The sequence below is a fragment of the Heterodontus francisci genome, chromosome 42 (genome assembly GCF_036365525.1).
Source record: "Heterodontus francisci isolate sHetFra1 chromosome 42, sHetFra1.hap1, whole genome shotgun sequence".
Lineage (NCBI taxonomy): Eukaryota > Metazoa > Chordata > Chondrichthyes > Heterodontiformes > Heterodontidae > Heterodontus > Heterodontus francisci.
Window position 1 is genome coordinate 8870549 of NC_090412.1, and position 21299 is coordinate 8891847.

At 43.3% G+C, this 21299-nt stretch overlaps 1 protein-coding gene across 12 annotated transcripts in view; it reads right to left on the reverse strand.

Moving 5' to 3' along the window:
* The window catches only part of ndst2a (N-deacetylase/N-sulfotransferase (heparan glucosaminyl) 2a), a 480630-nt gene that overhangs the window by 102413 nt on the left and 356918 nt on the right, over positions 1-21299 (reverse strand). The gene's annotated exons all lie outside the window — the stretch shown is intronic.

Sequence of the window (21299 nt, forward strand, 5' to 3'; positions counted from 1 at the left end):
CACGGATTTTGACCACTCAGCGAAGCTGCTCAGGCTGAGTCTTTAACCTGCTCTGGCCAATTTGGTTATTTGTTATAGAGTCATAGCAGCACAGAAGGAGGCCATTCGGCCCACAGAGTCCATGCCAGCTCTCAGTAGAGTAATCCAGTCAGTCCCATTCCCCCGCTCGTTCCCCATAGCCCTGTAACTTTTATTTCACTCATGTGCCCATCCAATTTCCTTTTGAAATCATTCATCGTCTCTGCTTCCACCATGCTCGTAGTCAGCGAGATCCTGGTCGTTACCACTCGCTGTGTAAAAATGTTCTTCTTCACTTTCCCCTGCATCTCTTGCCCAAAACCTTAAATCTGTGTTCCCTGGTCCTTGTACAATCAACTAATGGGAACAGCTTTTCTTTGTCTACCTTATCTAAACCTGTCATAACCTTGAACACCTCTACCCAATATCCCCTCAATCTTTTTTGCTCCGAGGAGATCAAGACCAGCTTCTCCAACCTAACCTTGTCGCTAAAATCCCTCATTCCTGGAACCATCCTGGTAAATCTCCTTTACACCCTCTCAAAGACCCTCACATCCTTCCTAAAGAGTGATCAGGATTGGATGCAATACTCTAGTTATGGCCTAACCAAAGCTTTGCAAAGATTCCCAATTTCGCAAAACCCGATGTGTTCTAAGCTGTACATTATTGAAGTCTTGTTTGGTTTCAGTTCTTGCACTGGTACTCTCTCTCTCACCCCTCTCCTCCGCTGATATCAAGACTGGCCCCACTCTCCACTCGTCGGAATTCACATCCAATGTAATATCAGTGTCGGTGCCTGGTAAAAATAGGTCTGATCGAACGGCAGACTCTTGTCTTTGCTTTGTGCAGCTTGCCCCTGTGAAGGATCAGCATGCCGGCGTGTTTCCAGTGCATTGACATGTGCCCCGGGGCAGCTGCCTGGCTGCATTCCAAGGTCCAAAGTTTGCAGCAGTGTAAACAACGCTGACCTCAGGCAGTTGTATCTTATCTCAAGCACCGCAAGACACACTGACCCTGACAGCGAAACCACAAGGAGGAAAAGTGGAAAATCACAAAATGTCGTAAATGCTAGAAACGTTCAGGCAACAAACAACAACAATTTGCATTGTATAGCACCTTTAACGTAGTAAAGCATCCTACGGCTCTGCACAGGTAGCATCTTTGGAGATAGAAATGTAGGGTTAATGTTTCAGGTTGATGGCCTATCGTAGTTTGACTTTAATTGGGCAGGGGGAACACCGGTTTACATACTCTGCTCAATATCACACATCAATGGAGGTTAAAATCAATTGGGGGGGGTAAAGTGGGAACTGCACCCCAACCTGTCAGTCTCCCGACAGGCCAGCCTGCTTAAAATCATCCAAGTCGAGTCTATGGGCTGGATTTTAAGAGCTCCAAAAAAAAATGGCGGCCTGCGCAGAACCACGGCAATCTCCCGCTCGACAGCTCATTTAAATGTGAGTATTCGAATTGTGGTCCCATTGCCCAGTGGCAGGGTGGGGGCTGCCACAGAGCCTCGTCGCCACTGGGCGGATCAGGCCGGGCTCTCACGGCGTTGAGGTCCGTGGTGGGCCTCATCCGGAGCCATCTTAAGGCTTCCCCCCTCCGCTTTGGAACACGACACCTGGGGGAGAACAAAATCCAGCCCTACGTCTCTCCACAGACGCTGTCTGAACCGCCGGGTATTTCCAGGGTTTTCCGTCTTTGTTTTATGCTCAACCAAAGGTCATGTTGATCTGATCGAATTCTGCAATAATATTTAATACTGATAGGAACAATGTTGAAAAGCACTAAAGGAACCTTTGCTACTTCTGAAACTACATGGTGGCAGAAATTACGCTAACCTTTCTGGGAAAGACAACTCACATACATGAGCCGACTGCAAAATGAAGGAACATAAGATATAGGAAAAAGGAGGCCATTCAGCCCCTCGAGCTTGCTCCACATTCAGCAAGATCATGGCTGATCTTTTACCTCAATTCCACTTTCCCATGCTCGACTCCCTTTGTATCCTAAAATCTATCGATCACAGTCTTGAATATACTCAATGACTGAGCATCCACAACCCTCTGGGGTAGAGAATTCCAAAGATCCACAACCCCGAGTGAAGAAATGTCTCATCTCAGTTCTGAATGGCCGACCCCTTATCCTGAGATTGTGACCCGTAGTTCCAGACTCTACAGACTGGGGGGAAACAGCCTCTCAGTGTCTCAGCAAAGAACTTGCATTTATACATCACCCGATCATCCCAATGTATTCACAGTCAATGGGTTCCCTTTAGAAGTGGAGTCACCACTGTTGCATAGGCACAACAGGAGCCAATTTGCACATAGAGAGATCCCAGAAGCAACAAATGGAAGGAGTAACCGATTTGGTGCAGTTGATTTGAGGAATAAATGCCGAGGGAACACCCTGACCTTTTAGTATGCCATTGGATCTTTTAATTGTAGCTAAACAGGCAGATGGAACCTCGGTTGCAAGCCTCATCTGAAAGATGGCACCACTGACGAACAAGATTGAGATGTCAGGCTGGATTATGTAATCAAGCACTGGAGTGGCGCCTGTTCCTGCGATATTCTGACTCAAAGCGAAAGTGCTGCCAGCTGACCTAAAATCCAAGGCTATCAAATTGCTACATGGGAGAGTTCATACCAACAAGTTATATTTGTGTTTCAAAACAACCTTTTGTTTTTTGCAAGTATTCAAATTTAGAAACAGCTTACTTTGAAAATAATGACCGTGTGGGAAATTCACCGCTGCCCTTTTTGCACGTGAGGCATTTTTACTTCCTATAGGTAGCTCTGTTAGTATGTGTCCAAAATCTCGACATCAGCTAAACTGTCCTTGAACAAATGTAAAAGACCAACAGCCAAAAATTCCCGCAGGTATGATCAGTGACTTCAACACGTGAACACAAACCCCAACTTTGAGATTCCTGCTTCCACCATATTTCCAGGCCACTGCCGCCTTCTCCTTTCACCGCCCTCAATGTTTTCTATCCTTCTCCTTGTTCTTATGCTATTCTGCTGCAATCATTTATACCTCCTCCGGACCCACCTTTTATTATTTTATTTGTCTCATTATCACTTCCTTTTGCCTTGCACCATAATGTAGGTACAGCAGGCTATTAGGGAAGGCAAATGGCATGTTGGCCTTTATTGCAAGGGGATTGGAGTACAAGAATAAAGTCTTGCTACAATGATACAGAGCTTTGGTGAGAGCACACGTGGAATACGATGTGCAGTTTTGGTCTCCATTAGAATTAGAATTAGAACATTACAGCGCAGTACAGGCCCTTCGGCCCTCGATGTTGCGCCGACCTGTGAAACCATCTGACCTACACTATTCCATTTTCATCCATATGTCTATCCAATGACCACTTAAATGCCCTTAAAGTTGGCGAGTCTACTACTGTTGCAGGCAGGGCGTTCCACGCCCCTACTACTCTCCGAGTAAAGAAACTACCTCTGACATCTGTCCTATATCTATCACCCCTCAACTTAAAGCTATGTCCCCTCGTGTTTGCCATCACCATCTGAGGAAAAAGACTCTCACTATCCACCCTATCCAACCCTCTGATTATCTTATATGTCTCTATTAAGTCACCTCTCCTCCTCCTTCTCTCCAACGAAAACAACCTCAAGTCCCTCAGCCTTTCCTTGTAAGACCTTCCCTCCATACCAGGCAACATCCTAGTAAATCTCCTCTGCACCCTTTCCATAGCTTCCACATCCTTCCTATAATGCAGTGACCAGAACTGCACGCAATACTCCAGGTGCGGTCTCACCAGAGTTTTGTACAGCTGCAGCATGACCTCGTGGCTCTGAAACTCGATCCCCCTACTAATAAAAGCTAACACACCATATGCCTTCTTAACAGCCCTATTAACCTGGGTAGCAACCTTCAGGGATTTATGCACCTGGACACCAAGATCTCTCTGTTCATCTACACTACCAAGAATCTTCCCATTAGCCCAGTACTCTGCATTCCTGTTACTCCTTCCAAAGTGAATCACCTCACTTTTCCGCATTAAACTCCATTTGCCATCTCTCAGTCCAGCTCTGCAGCCTATCTATGTCCCTCTGTACCCTACAACATCCTTCGGCACTATTCACAACTCCACCGACCTTAGTGTCATCCGCAAATTTACTAACCCACCCTTCTACACCCTCATCCAGGTCATTTATAAAAATGACAAACAGCAGTGGCCCCAAAACAGATCCTTGCGGTACACCACTAGTAACTAAACTCCAGGATGAACATTTGCCATCAACCACCACCCTCTGTCTTCTTTCAGCTAGCCAATTTCTGATCCAAAGCTCTAAATCACCTTCAACCCCATACTTCCGTATTTTCTGCAATAGCCTACCGTGGGGAACCTTATCAACGCCTTACTGAAATCCATATACACCACATCCACTGCTTTACCCTCATCCACCTGTTTGGTCACCTTCTCGAAAAACTCAATAAGGTTTGTGAGGCACGACCTACCCTTCACAAAACCGTGCTGACTATCGCTAATGAACTTATTCTTTTCAAGATGATTATAAATCCTGTCTCTTATAACCTTTTCCAACATTTTACCCACAACCGAAGTAAGGCTCACAGGTCTATAATTACCAGGGCTGTCTCTACTCCCCTTCTTGAACAAGGGGACAACATTTGCTATCCTCCAGTCTTCCGGCACTATTCCTGTCGACAATGACATATTTAATGAAGGATGTACTTGCATTGGAGGCAGTACAGCAGAAGTTCACTAGATTGGTTCTTGAGATGAGAGGTTTGTCCTACGATGAGAAGCTGAGTAAATTGGGCCTATATTCCCTGGAGTTTAGAAGAATGAGAGATGATCACATTGAAACATACAAGATTCTGAAGGGGCTTGATCGGGTAGACACAGAGTTTGTTTCCCCTGGCTGGGGAATCCAGAACACGGGGACACAGTCTCAGGATAAGGGGTCGATCATTTAGGACTGAGATGAGGAGAAATTTTTTACTCAGAGGGTTGTGAATCTTTTGAATTCTCTACCCCAGAGAGTTGTGGATGCTTCATGGTTGAATATATTTAAGGGTGGGATAGACAGATTTTTGGTCTTTGGTGAATCAAGGGATATGGGGAGCAGGCAGGAAAGTGGAATTGAAGCCCAAGATCAACTATGATCGCATTGAATGGCGGAGCAGGCTCAACGGGTTGTATAGCATACTCCTGCTCCTAGTTCTTATGTTCTTACGTCATTCGATCACTGCTGCCCCGCACATTTGCGTTTTTCTCTGCCCACTTGTCCCTGGTTCTATACTGAAGTAAAATACCAGTGGATACTGGAAATCAGAAAATCACAACAGGAACTGCTGGAGACACTCAGCAGGTCAGGCAGCATCTGTGGAGAGAACAAGAGTTAACATTTCAGGTCGATAACTTTTCATCAGAACTGGAAGATGTTCACCTCTTCGTACCTTCCGGGTCTGATGGAAGATGCCCAACCTGAAACTTTAACTCTGTTTCTCTTTCCACATAGGCTTCCTGACCTGCTGAGTATTCCCTGATTTGGTTTCGGATCAAAATAACTGAAAGTAGCCTTCAGCTCAGTTCCAGAATCATGTCAGTAGCCAGTGTCAGGTGATAATTGTAAAGTATCACTGCAATTTCCTGCTTGTCTGAATTCTTGCCCCACTAAGCAGTGAAACCTTCTTTCATTGCCACAGGATAACATAATACAGAGAAGTATGATACCAGATTGGGAGCAGCATCCAGCCCCATGTATTACTGCCTTAAAGAGTACTTTTGTTTTATTTAACATGAAACATGTAGGACTCTCCTCTCCAAAATTTGTTCTCCTGAAGGCAAGGACTGAGCTGGCAGTCCCTAGTACCTTGTCCAAGAGACCATCCTTCTTGTGAGCGTTTGGGAACCCACCTCCACTCCTGTCCAGTTATTTATTCTTTTTTTTTATTTATTCATTCATGGGATGTGGGCGTCGCTGGCCAGGCCAGCATTTATTGCCCATCCCTAATTGCCCTGAGTGGCTTGCTAGGCCATTTCAGAGGGCATGTAAGAGTCAACCACATTGCTGTGGGTCTGGAGTCACATGTAGGTCAGGTCACATGTAGGTCAGACCAGGTAAGGACAGCAGATTTCCTTCCCTAAAGGACATTAGTGAACCAGATGGGTTTTTTTTTTTTTACAACAATCGACAATGGTTTCATAGCCATCATTAGACTAGCTTTTTAATTCCAGATTTATTAATTGAATTCAAATTCCACCTTCTGCTCTGGTGGGATTTGAACCCATGTCCCCAGAGCAATACCCTGGGTCTCCGGGTTACTAGTTCATGGACAATACCACTATGCCACCGCCTCCCCCCTAGTGCTGCACTGTCGGAAGTGCTGTTAAACTGAGGCCCCGTCTGCCCTCTCAAGTGGTTGTAAAAGATCCCATGACACTACTTTGAAGAGCAGAGGAGTTCTCCCCAGTGTCCTGGCCAATGTTTATCCCTCAATCAACATCACTAAAATAAGAGAGATTTTCTGGTCATCATCACATTGCTGTTTGTGGGAGCTTGCTGTGCACAAATTGGTTGCCCCATTTCCTGCATGACTACCCTTCAAAAGGTACTTCATTGGCTGTAAAGTGCTATGGGACATCCTGAGGTTGTGAAAGGTGCTATGGAAATGCAATTCTTTATTCATCTTTCATTCCACACATTTCCATAGTGGAACCAATATAGAGACCTCGAAAACACTACAGAAGCTAAAACTCTCGTTAACTTTTGGTCCCTTTACAAGTGATGGTAGCAAACGTCCAAAGAAAGAACCTGCATTCTAAAGCACATTACAAACTCCTGGGACGTCCCAAACTGCTTCTTGCTATGTTGGAAGCGTGGCAGTCATTTTGCACACAGCAGAAGTCCCATAAACAGTAGATGAGACCAATCATTGAATCATAAAGCACCGACAGAGGCCATTTGGCCAATCACATCTGTGCTGGCTCTTTGAAAGAGCTATCCAATTAGTCCCATCCCTTGCTCGTTCCCCATAGCCGTGCAGCTTTATATATGTTGCAGTATTGGGTATTGCAGTATTTAAGACACAAGTTATTTGAAACTATTACAATTAACATACAGTAGAATGTGCCTATGGTGAATGTCCCTCCTTCTGTTAAGAGTATTGTTTCACAATTTTAAGCAGGTTAAAATGACTTGGAACCGGCAAAATAAATTCCGGACATTTACTTTGCACAACATGCCGCGAGGCAAGTTTTCAAGTCAAGTTTTTAATATGCGAGTTATCTAAAACTATAACAGACACAGTGCTATACAGAGTGGATGGGCAGTGCTCCCCACTCACCTGCTCCGAATAAGCAGTTTGCTCTTTTTTCAGGGGAGTTTTTGACCAAGTTAGGAATGTTAGACAGGATAGCAGGAGAAATCCCGGTTCTTCCAATAGTGCCATAGGCTCTTTGATGTCCACCTGAACAAGCAGTTGGGGCCCCAATTTAACATCTCATCTGAAAGGTACAGCATTCCTTCAGTGATGCACTGAAGGGCCAGCCTTGATCATGCGTTCAAGCCTTGCAGTTTGGAATGAATAAGAGAAAGGCATTGAGTGTGACCCAGAGACAGAATGACGGATAATCAACTGCAGCGATGTCGCGAGGATTTCACTAAACTGTAAGGACGGCCATGCAAAATTTGCATATTATGTGCATTGAACACCCAATCATAGATTACATCATTCAAATAACACCCATCCACCACCCTGCATAAATCTTAGCTCATCCGAACCTCTGCTGCCAGCATCAATGTCCTGTTCACTCACCACCTCTGTACACACTGACCTACACTGGTTCTCAGTCCCCCACATCAATCAAATTTCCCACACTCATCCTCGTGTTAAATTCCTCCCTATTTCTGCAACCTCCTGGATGCACTAAAACAGGGTTGTCCAACATAGGGCCCACAGGCTAGGACCCAGATCAGCAAAGGTTTCCATCCAGCCCGCAGGTGTAAACTGTATCCCTGGGTCGTTCCTCATCCTCGTTAGGGCTCCGTGACCGGAGATGGGAAATTTCCCACTGTCTACTTCTTGCAGAGTGGCCTTTTTAAAAAATATCGCGCTGAATTTCACAGTTCAGCTGCTGAAGCATGAACACGCTTCCCACCTTTGACAGATTCGGGGTTTTCCGACTTTTTTTTTTTTCAAAAGCCCGCCAGAAAACCCCGAATCTGTCCGATGTTGTGAAGCGCGTTCCTGCTTCGCAGCTGTCAGCTGTGAAACTCAGCGCGATTTTTAAAACAAACTGACCGAGCACAAAGCTGCTGTGCTGAGTGCTCCCGCTCAGTCAACTGTCAGAGAGAGCAGTGTGGGGGGGGGTCGGGTGGGGGGGAAACAGGGAGAGAGAGAGGGGGAGGCAGAAAAAGAGAGAGAGGGGGAGGGGGAGGGAGCAAAGTGTTAATGGATAATAAATACCTGGTAGTTCAAGATAATAGGGTAAACAGGTGTTGGGTATGAATTAGTTTATTGTATTCAAGTGTGTATATATAAAGAAACAGACAGCACTGGCTGGTGGTGTTGTTCGGAGAGCAGAAGTAAGCTCTCTGACAAGCAATAAAAAAATCTCCACCAAAGCATCCTAGTCTCAGTGTCTTCTTCACAAACAGGCTTGGAAATTTCTCTAACACAAAGAGAATTGGGGACAGAGAGAGAGGGGGGAACAACACAGAGAGGGGGGAACAACACAGAGAGGGGGGAACAACACAGAGAGGGGGGAACAACACAGAGAGGGGGGAACAACACAGAGAGGGGGGAACAACACAGAGAGGGGGGAACAACACAGAGAGATAGAGACAGAGAGAGAGAGATTACGATCGCTCCTGTCAGATGGACATCTATCCAGAATACTCTTCATCACTACATCGAGTGTGCGGGCAGAGATTGATTACTTATGCAAGCAAAAACAATGCCAGGTATGTCACCAAATCAGTTTTCAAATAACGACAAGAAAGCAAGTCAATAAATTAGTCTTCTCATTTAAAGCTTCTTGACAAAAATGCACATTTGTTGTTTTTATTAGTAAAATTAAATTTTTAATGCCTTTATCTTTCAAAATTTGCTCACTGGCCCCCAGGCTGAGCAAAATTGTAATGCAGCCCTCCACCCGAAAAGGTTGGGCAACCCTGCATTAATGCATGGCGCAACTGCCACAAAGGCTCAATGGGGAAAGGCCACTGTGTAAGGCCCTCCCGCCATAGTATACCGAGGGGCTGGAACCCGTGTAAAACCCCTCAGGCTGTATGCAACAGAGAACGTTTTTAGGATGAATTGCAAACGTACATTGTAAATATAACCTAAAATGGCAAGGGTCGTGAGGCATCCCATGTGCTGTATTGAAAGAAACTTACCCGTATTGCACTTTATGAAATATCCAATTTGAACTGTTTGGTAATTTTATTATTTTTTTTACAAATTTTATGAATAAAGTATATTTTTGGAAAAAAATACTCGGTGAAAGATGCACTTTGATCTGCTCGAAACTTGCTGGTCATCTAGTGTAAAGAGTTGTCCACGACATTAAGAAACTCTCTCTAACTTCCTGCAACCTGACAAACCAGCAACCTCCCCCCCCCACCCCCAACACTCATCTGCTGTGTCACTGTCTTCTCATGGACCTCCCTAACCCCATTCAAACTCTCTTTAAAACAGACCCCTTCGACCAAACATTTGGTCAGCTCTCCTAACATCTCCTTTGGCTCAGCATTGCCATTTCTCCTGCTGTCTCTGAAATGCGTTGGGGTCATCTTTTTCTACTTTAAAGGAACTACGTGAACGCAAGTTGTTCTTCCTCCTCTTCCAAAATTGAGTTGAGGCTGGAGAGGTAGACTGAGCAGTCCAACAGTAAGCTGCAACACCAATCTGTCACTGGTGGCACGAGTAATGAGAGGTAGTGGATTGAAGTAGCATCTTGGTCTTTGAATGTGCTTTCTCTACAGCATGTGGATACCAGCAGGCTAAATGCATCCAATAATTGCACTGAATTGTGCAGAGACCAGTATATGGAGTCTGCACGCAGTTCTGAAAATATTACCCTGCGGGGCTTGAAACAGCTAATTACACTTTACCAAAAATTAACTTTCCTTTAGAAATGAAATTAATAGATTCAGCTCTAACTTCCAAGAAAATATGTAGCTGCAGGTAATTTCTAAATGTGCTTTTGAATCACTAATGAAGAAGAAACATCACCCACAGTAACACAATACTAATATAACACTTCCTCTCAGATTATTGGTAACTGCAGTGTAGTCTGGACTCCTCCAAAAGAACAGAATACACGATTAGTTTTATATCTTTCCCACTGTTGCACATGTTATAGAAAGAAAAGGACATGTATACATGCCTCTCCACATTCTTTACAGTCAGTCAATGAATTATTTTGAAGTGTAGTCATGGTAATGCTGGCAAATGCAGCAGCCAATTTGTACAAAGCAAGATCCCACGCACAGCAACGAGATGGATGACTGGTTAATCTGTCCTTGGTGGTGAACATCGATGGGTAAATGCGGGCAAAGGCACCAGAGAACTCGCTCGCTCGCCTTCAACACAGTTTCTGGGAGTTTTCCATCAATTTTTGTTCACGGAGGAGCAGTTTCACAAATTTTAAAGGGGATATATCAGCCTAATGGGCTGAACAGGCTGTTTTCACCCAAAGTAATGATGGATTCTCTGCTCTCTTCATAAATCATATCATTTGCAAGTCTCTGCTGGATTCGATTTCTGATGCCAGTAAACAAGCTTGCATCTTTCAAAATTAGATTTTCTTGCTCGTAATTAAACCCTGAGGATGGGTCACATGATCGCTTCATACCTTAAAGTCAGAGTATCTCCGGTTGCAATGAACTGCTACTTGTTTAATTGTGGAATGGCAAGAAATTGTGTTAACATTTCAAAGCAGCCAATAGATAGGAGCACAACCAGGCAGGCATCACAGACTGGGATCTCTGGGCAACGTCTCCTCACCTAACCCAGTCAATTGAGGCCAATTCTAGTGTTGCCCTGACAGAGACTGAAAACAGCACAGTCTGGGATCCGATCCTGGGATCCTCCCATTCTGCACTGCTCAGTTAGGGACCCGGTCGACTCGTTGAGCCATGAAGACTGGGCTGTGTTTCTGCCTGGATTTAAAATGTTGCCCTCCGAACACAGACTTCGGAATCATGTACGCAGCACTTTTTAAATTTAGCACGGTGTCTGCAGGAAGACGTCAAGCCAACTTTTAAACAACAAGGTCCGCACCTGCCCAATTAGGAGAGTGGTAAAACTGCTGAGACCCAGATGCTCCAAAGGAGCAGCAACTGCCCCTTTGTTAAATTAGTAGTGTGCTCCATCACCAATCGATCACAAGAGCCGACTCTTTAGATTCTGTTTTCACTGCATTTCATAGGGTAGTGGAGTGGGAATTGAAGGATTACAGAGAAGTCATGAGAGGCGAGACAACCACTGGGACTGGGAAATTGGTGATGTCTAAATCAAAAAACACTCCCAGTATCAGCTGGAAGAAGCTTTTACCATGATATTTATGCCTCTTCTGGGACCTCGCGATCAATCTTACAAGAGTCTTTTGCTCCCTTATTTCTTCCCTTTCCCAATTTTTCGGTCCCTTTATTCTCTTCCACCGCTGAATCCAGTGGTTAACAATGGTTGCATGCTCACAGGCACTGCCAACCTCTGATACCTTACCTCATGAGCCATTGATATGACCCTCATTCTTGAGATATGGGCATTGCTAGCAGTCTAGCATTTATTTCCCATCCTTAGCTGCCCTTGGGCACCTTCTTCCTGAACTGCTCTGTGCGGTGAAGGTACTCCCGCAGCACTGCTGGGCAGGGCGTTCCAAGATTTTGACCCAGAGACGATATATGTCCATTGACACCAGGAATATCAGCATGGTGGTTATGTTACTGTACTAGTAATCCAGAGTTACGCTGCCATATTTTTGTATATTATAACTGTGATTACACTTCAAAATGTGCACTGGCTGTGAAACGCTTCAGGGTAGTGAAAGGTGCTATATAAATGCAAGTTTCTGCTACTGTTACAAAACAACATATCCAGCAACTCATCATGAGCAATGCCATGGGAGACGTGACAGCACCTACAAGGAGTCTATTGTATGTTGACTTCCCACTAAAGAACTGCAGCAATTTAAATAAACCACAAAAACATAGATCAATCTATTACAGTAGATAACTAACAGTAGACCTTATCCACAAAATGCCAAGACAATGTGATTTTCTTTTTGTGTGTGCATTCATGATTCTGTTAGCATAGGTTTAGGGATCTGTACCTCTGGGTGCTCCATCTAATGGTAGAGGTAGGCAGCTGCAAGCATGACTTTGTGTCACAGAATTACAATGCCCAAATAAAGAACATGTGGCATGTATGAAGGACCAATGGTTGCTTCTTAAGCATTTGGTCTCCTAAATTAAATCTTAAAACAGAAAGAACTAGTTTTAAAGGGAGGACGACAAGTCATTCATGGAATACAACCAATGGAGATTACACAAAGGCCTAGAGGAGAAGTTAGACAATTATGCTCCATTAGAACAGAGATGAAAGAGATGTTAGTCTACGAGGAAAACACCAAGGACAAAATATACTTCTTTCAACTTAGGAACATAGGAATAGGAGGAGGCCATTTAGCTCCTTGAGGCTGCTCCACCATTCAATGAGATCATGGCTGATCTGTGATCTAACTCCATATACCTACCTTTGCCCCATATCCCTTAAAACCTTTCGATAACAAAAGTAAACCAACCTCAGATATAAAATTAACAATTAATCTAGCATCAATTGCTGTTTGCAGAGAGAAGGCAGGATGGAAGAAAGAAAGGGAGAGAAAGAGAGATTCCACAAGCAGTGGAAATATAGTTCCCCTCTATATGTTGAAAACTTTGATCAAATCACTGGCCAGCCTTCTAAATTCCAGGGAATACAATGTGTGTAATCTCTCCTCATAATTTAACCCTTGGAGTTCAAGTATCATTGTGTTATATCTACGCTGTCCTCCTTCCAAGACCAATATATCCTTCCAAAAGGTGTGGTGGTCAGAATTGAACAGAGGACACCATGTGTGATCTAACCACAACTTTGTATAGCTGAGGCAAGACTTCTACCCCCTTGTATTCTAGTCCTGTACATATAAAGGCCTGCATTCCATCAACCTTTTTGGTTATGTTCTGTACCTGTTCATGACATTTTAATGATCTATGTACTGGACCTTTGGATCTCCACTTGTTCAAACTTTTCACCATTTAGAAAGTACCCTGTTCTAGCCTTTTGAGGTGCAAAGTAGATGACCTCACATTTGCTTGCACTGAAATCCATTTGTCACTGTTTTGCCCATTCACTTAATCTATCAATATCTCTTGGTAATTTTATGCTTCCATCTACTCTGCTCACAATGCTGCCTATCTTTGTGTCATCAGCAAATTTGGATATGTGGCTTTTTAACCCATCATCTCATTCATTAATAAATACTGTGAATAGTTTACGCCCCAAAACAGATCCTCGCAGGACACCACAAGTGAAGGTGCAAGTTGAGATATTTAATTGGAATGTTATTGTACCTTGATTAGGACAAATGGAACAGCTTTTAAAATTCAATAATGGACTTGAATACTGCTCGTGGGCAGCTGCTTGGAGTTTTACATGAAATGTGGGCTGCATTTGAAATTATCGCTCCTGATGTGCAATTTAAATAAGGTTGTTAATCCTGTTCAGTCTTGGAAAACTGCCAGTGATGGCAAAGTAGAACATTTTGTTCAGGTAGTCAAACCTTGGTTTATCTCCAGCAGCAATACTGAACCGTAAAGGAATGAAGGTTCTCAATCTCTGCGTGGATTATTACGCAAACAACCTTCAGCGTGAGCACGGCCAGCAGTAATCATTCTATAGCAGCCAGCCGTAACCAGATAAGTTCAAGATGTGTCCAAAACGCGCCTCTCAAAATAGATGGTGGTCAGGAACTGGAGAAGGTTCTTATTGCATTTCGCAGCTTCACACTCTTCCCCTTGAATCATTTTAATCTCTTTGGAATTCCTCCCTAAAACTCTCCGCTTCTCTCAGAACTGATGAACGGACGTTCTGATGAAAGGTCATTGACCTGAAATGTTAACTCTGTTTCTCTCTGCACAGATGTCGTCTCACCTGAGTATTTCCAGTATTTTCTGCCTTTATTTTTGATTTCCAGCATCCACAGTATTTTACATTTGCTCTCTCTTCCTCTACCTCTTTCTCCTTTAAGATCCTCCTTAAATTGTACCTCTTTGTTCAAGCCACATGTCCTGGTATCTCCTTGTGTGGCTCGGAGTCAAATTTTTTTTTTTTTAAAGAGATACAGCACTGAAACAGGCCCTTCGGCCCACCGAGTCTGTGCCGACCAACAACCACCCATTTATACAAATCCTACATTAACCCCATATTCTCTACCACCAGGGGCAATTTACAATGGCCAATTTACCTATGGCTGTGGGAGGAAACCGGAGCACCCGGCGGAAACCCACGAAGACACAGGGAGAACGTGCAAACTCCGCACAGGCAGCACCCAGAACTGAACCCGGGTCACTGGAGCTGTGAGGCTGCGGTGCTAACCACTGTGCCGCCCTTTTCTTTGATAATGCTCCTGTGTGGTGCCTTGTGATGATTTACCATGTTAAAGAAGCTACATAAATGAAAATTGTTATCAATATGTAAAGTATCACAGCTTTTTGGCTATGTGAGGTACATAATGCAGAGCCTGATGAGGACGGTATAAAGTAGAAATCAACACGCCTGTTCATTTGCAGTTATCTTAAGTTGCCGAGACCAATAGGTTGCGACATCCTGATTTCAGTGTTATCCTACCATTGAGGCAGCAGCACCACGAACAGCCCATTCCAACCCTTTAAACCAAAACATTCAAACTGGACAAATTAGGGAATCGCAAATAAGGCCCAGCAGGACTAAACTTCCTCAGGAAGAGGCTGCCAGATTAGGAAAATGGCCCAAGAGCACCGTTGAGTAATAAAAGTTAAATTATGAAAGTTACTTGAATATTTGACATGATATATATGGATTTTACTTTTGAAGTATTGCCCTCTCATCTATATGCGTAGATGTAGCAAGGCTTGCAAAGTGTAATTATTCTTTTAGTGGGAGAGAACGGATTAACACATTTTCATCAATATATTGGTCAACTGTAGAAATATCAATAGTCGCTCAGGTTACAAACTAATTTCACAATATTGATTGGGCTGAGAAAAGTCAAACAGCATTTTTTTCCCCCCTATTTTCTCCCCAAAGGCAGTCAGTGATGATAGATTCTCCATATTAGTGTCTTCCTTCATGCATCATCTAAACTTGGGAAGGCCTATGCCGCATCCCAAAAGAGGCTGTACAAAAGAGGCAGCACAGTCACAAAGGGCTGAACGGTCTCCTTTCTGTGCTGTATCATTATATGGCCACATGATGAAACATCTCAGTTTCAATAGAAGCCCTCTCCATATTAAAACCATGAATTTCCAAGAAAATTAAGATAGCTGTACAGGTGGAGGAAGTATGAGAATGTCTAAAAGGCAACCTCTATTCTTATTTTGTTAGTCTTAGATTCTTTAATTTGGACAATTTAACGAATTCAGAAACAGCAATAAGATGAATGACTGGTTAATGTGTATTTGGTGGTTGGGGGAAGAAATGCTGTCTAATACAGCAGAACATCTTGGTTAAGGGAGGAATATTGGGCAGGACATACCACTCTTCCTTGGATAAAGTCATGGGATCTTCACTGTTTACCTAAATCAACGTAGACAAGGCTGTGGTTTCATGTCTAACCTGAAGGAAAGCACGAGTCCCCCACTCCTGCTCTGGGAGTTTCAGCTATAAAAGGAGTGCAAAGACTATACGATTATCTTTCAAAGTCTAGTTTAGTTCCATCAAGATGGGTCCACAAGAGGAGGAAAATCAAAGGTCAAATAATAACAGAAAATTTCCAATGTGAATTTACAGGTGAAAAATGTTTGAACAAGATGACAAAGAACTCGTCTATCAAACAGACTGAGCGTATAGAAATCCCACAAGTAATAAGTGTTTGGCAGAAGTTGCTTATTATAGCCATTTGCTTGGAAGGTAGTTGCAGCTTTGGTTGAAAGGAACACAAGAGCATCTTTCTGCAGAGTAGGGATGGTGCCATTCTGAATGAGAGCTGAGTAAACATACTGAAAGATTCTAGATTTAACTCATCCACACTGGATTTGCTGGCAAAACTCATCATATTTCCCCGCTGTGAAACAGGTGCGATAGTGAGCATTTAAATCGCCTTTAATGGTTCACACTACACAGTAGGCTTTAGGTCATATCACTGTGCATTAGAGGTTCTTTTATTTTTGCAAATGTTATGTCAGGGCTTACCGTTTCACCAATGAAAGAAGTCACATGTTGTACTGCCAGTGGAATAAACTCCTGCAACTATTCATCAGTAATTAATTTGGTTTTAACCTGGCACTATTATTGTTGAAGTCAGCAAACACTGATGCTGTCTGACAATACAGCACCTGTAGGTAAGTTAAATTAAGAGGAGGCAACTACAAGAAGAATAGTTGAGTGGAGCAGATCACAGACAGGAATTGGAGCTACAAGGTGACCTCCACTGAAAACAACAAATGGGGAGATGTCAGAAAACCAATACTAGCTGAGAGAGAAAGACAGACTTGGGATTCATAAAGCACTGTTACATTTCTAACCACCTCTCGTGGGTGAGTCCTATTCCCCATACATTTGAGTGTCTCCACCCTTGCTCCAAGATCGAAGTCATCTTTTGGCAAAGCACCAGGGGAACAAACAGCACATTCTGCCCAGTAAGTTCTTTTAACTATTGGATTTATCTGGCACTTTCATCAGATCTCACTCCCGTCTTCAAAGATGACAAAGCATCACACCAGATCTTGATTTAAGTTTACAATATCGAGAAATTGGCAAAAGGTCTGGTCGTAAGTTAAAGAACTGTTAAATTTCCATAGTGCTTTTCATATCCTCAAAACATCCTAAAGCACTTGGATAGCCACTGAAGTAGCTTTTGAGGATTGACTATTGTTGTAATTAGGCAAAAGTGGCAGCCAATTTATCAATAAATATGGAGCATTTGTGCACAAAGACTTGTATTTATATAGAGCCTTTCGCAACTTCAGGACATCCCAAAGCCCTTTTAACAGCCAACGAAACATTTTTGAACTGTAGTCACTGTTGTAATGTAGGAAGCATGGCAGCCAATTTGCACACAGCAAGCTCCCACAAACAGCAGTACAATAAATGACCAATTAGTGTTTTGTTGGTGTTGCTTGAGGGGCAAAATTTTGGCCAGGTCACTGGGGAGAACTCCTCTGCTTTTCAAAAACTTTAATGTCCAACTGAGAGGGTAAAGAGGGCCTGGGTTTAACATTTCATTTGAAAGATGGCTCCTCTTTCAGTACTGCACTGAATGTATAGGGTGTTATCAAAAAATAGGGGTTTTAATCAACAAATTGAAATGCTCCATGATCGGAAGAAAGACATTAAAAAAAAAACTATTGCAATATGCTAAAAATTACCAACTTTGCGTGGGCAGGTTAGTTTTAGTACAATTCAAGAATTCAGTTACTGACTTCACGACGATCTCAGGAGTTTGGCCTATGGCACAGTTTATGCAGTTCAACCCAAATCCTTGTAACACAATGGGCGGCACAGTGGCGCAGTGGTTAGCACCGCAGCCTCACAGCTCCAGCGACCCGGGTTCAATTCTGGGTACTGCCTGCGTGGAGTTTGCAAGTTCTCCCTGTGTCTGCGTGGGTTTTCTCCGGGTGCTCCGGTTTCCTCCCACAAGCCAAAAAGACTTGCAGGTTGATAGGTAAATTGGCCATTAGCAATTGCCCCTAGTATAGGTAGGTGGTAGGGAAATATAGGGACAGGTGGGGATGTGGTATATGGAATTAGTATAGGGTTAGTATAAATGGGTGGTTGATGGGCGGCACAGACTCGGTGGGCTGAAGGGCCTGTTTCAGTGCTGTATCTCTAAACATAAACATAACCTTATTTCCGACATTAAAACAGTGACGACACTTCAAAAGTACTTAATTGGCTGCAAAGCATTTTGGGACGCCCAGAGGCCGTGTAAGGTGCTATAAAAATGCAAGTCATTCTTTCATTTTGACAACCTGTGTTTGTGAAGAAGTTTTTTTTTTAAACTTTCCATTTTGAAAAATACTGCTACAGATATATTTCCATACAACAATATTTAAAAGCTCATTGGCCCAGAGAAACGTATCACCTTTATCTGAAATCATTCCCTCACTGATAGTCTGTTTAAAATAAAAGGGTTGATGTCTTTGTTGAAACAGTGCAGGGGGAATAGATTAAGTATCCCGACCCTATAGCCTGATGTCAGACTACTTGCTCTCAGGAGGCTTATAAAATGACAGACTGCAGCTACATGGTTTCTGTCCCTCTCATGATTTCTTCACTGCAACCTCTGAAAGGGGCACAACATCCTGACTCCATTAAAGAGCAAAGTTTAATTTGGCAGCTATCACCGTTTAACAGGCTGCTGGATGATCTTACGCAAAGTGACCGAAATAAGAATCTAGTGTGCCTCTAATGTGTGGAACTCTCGCGAAATTACTTTTCAATAATAAGAGAGAAGCATATATGACAGCTGCAAGAGTGTTCAGCCAGTGTTTAGGAAAGACGTGAGGGCATTGGAGAAAGTACAGAAAAGATTCACAAGAATGGTTCCAGGGATGAGGGATTTCAGTTACGAAGATAGATTGGAGAAGTTGGGATTGTTTTCCTTGGAGAAGAGAAGGCTGAGAGGTTATTTGATAGAGGTATTCAAAATCATGAGGGGTCTGGACAGAGTAGATAAATAGAAACTGTTCCCACTCGTGAAAGGATCAAGAAAGAGAGGGCACAGATTCAAAGTATTTGGTAAAATAAGCAAAAGTGACATGAGGAAAAACTGTTCCACGCAGCGAGTGGTTAAGGTCTGGAATGTGCTGCCTGAGAACGTGATGGAGGCAGGTTCTATTGAAGCATTCAAAAGAGAATTAGACAATTATACGAAAAGGAAGAATGTGCAGGGTTACAGGGAGAAGGCGGGGGAATGGAACGGAGGGAATTGCTCTTTCGGAGAGCCAGTGTGGACACGATGGGCTGAATGGCCTCCTTCTGCACTGGAACGATTCTGTGATTCAGTGTTGTACTAGAGGTGTGCCTGACCTCTCAACTTTAGATAATTCACTGAGGGGCTAGGATAGAGTGGAGGTGAAGAGTCTATTCACCTTAGCAGAAAGGTCAGTGACGAGGGGGCATAGATTTAAAGCGAATGGTAAAAAAATTAGAGGGGAGATGAGGAAAACCTTTTTCACCCAGAGGGTGGCGATGGTCTGGAACTCTCTGCCTGAAAGGGTAGTTGAGGCAGAGAGACCCTCAACTCATTCAAAAGGAGTCTGGACCTGCACCTCAAGTGCCGTAAACTGCAGGGCTATGGACCAAATGCTGGAAGGTGAGATTAGAATAGGTGGATCGTTTTTCGGCCAGCACAGACACAATGGGCCAAGTGGCCTCTTTCTGTGCCTTAAACTTTCTAAGATTGTTCAAGATTTGTCCCTGATGATGTCACTATCTGAAAGGCCATTCTTGCTATAACGGAGTGTACTTTTCAGGCCCTATACTTAGTATCGATGCAGTCATACCAGGTTTCACCATTAATTGTCTCTTGTATTTTCCATAAATAATGCAGTTTTCTCTCAGCCGCAAGCTATCATTCCCTTTGCTGCCAGCAGCATCAAGCAATGCACTTTTACTTGATCGGAGAAGGGTGTAACTAATTATCAGGAGGGATTCGCACATTTTGTGGTCTTCAAAATCAGAAATAAAGGATGCAAAGTAGCTCAGTGTTATTGAATTGTATACTTCTTTCTTCATTTGAAATAGTTTATATAAACGGCCATAAAAATACTAAATTTCCAATTTTTTGCAAAGCCAATTAAGGCATTAAAGATAGCGCAACCATAATTTGGTTGGCTGAATTCACTCAGTTTATTTTAATGAAATATTACTACTCATTTTTTGTTTCTACTATCCACTAATCATTGCTACAACATTTCAATGATTTATTTTACACTGGTGTATCTTTGGCACAATTTATTTTTTAAGCCTAACATTGCTTTGTTCTTTCAAAGCAACTGCCTCAGATCGGATGCAAGTTAAAACAACGGGACATTTTTCTTCAAGAAACTGCCATCTGTTCAACTCTGATAAGGTGGTAATTTGGAACTTCAAAAACACTTCCAGTGCTGCGCGCACACATCCACCTCAGTCAGAAGAATATATATGTACAACAAAAGTTAAAGTGAGTTATCAGCTTTCACATTCAGACAGCTGGAGGCAGTACAATTACAATACCAGAAAATAATGTGGTGGGAATAGATTTCCACAATGAAACAACTGTCCTCCTAACGAAATAAAAGTCTACAAATTTTAGTTGCTTCTTAGTCCATTCATGTTACAACCTGAGTGTCAGTTCAAACCAATTTCACATGTGTAAATGAACTGACTCAGGAGTCAGGGCCACCCAGAGTCAGATTCCTTGGAGTCTCAATCCATATCACTCTTGTTAGGGCACTGATATCTGATTTACACCACACAAGGTTTAGCATTGGTCCCACTTGGCTCCTGAACTCATTACAGCCTTGGTCCAAACATCGACAAAAGAACTGAACTCAAGAGGTGAGGCGACATCAGGGCAGCATTTGACACAGTATGGCATCAAGGAGCCCAAGCAAAACTGAGGTCAATGGGAATCAGGGGGAAAACCCTCCGCTGGTTGGAATCATACCTAGCACAAAGGAAGATGGTTGTGGTTGTTGGAGGTCAATTATCTAAGTCCCAGGACATTACTGCAGGAGTTCCTCAGGGTAGTACCCTAGGCCCAACCATCTTCAGCTGCTTCATCGATAACCTTCCCTCCATCATAAGACCAGAAGTGGGGATGTTCACTGATAACTGCACAACGTTCAGCACCATTCGTGACTCCTCAAATACTGAAGCAGTCTGTGTAGAAATGCAGCAAGACCTGGACAACATCCAGGCTTGGGCTGATAATTGGCAAGTAACATTCGCGCCACACAAGTGCCAGGCAATGACCATCTCCAACAAGAGAGAATCTAACCATCTCCCCTTGACAGCCAATGGCATTACCATCGCTGAATCCCTCACCAACA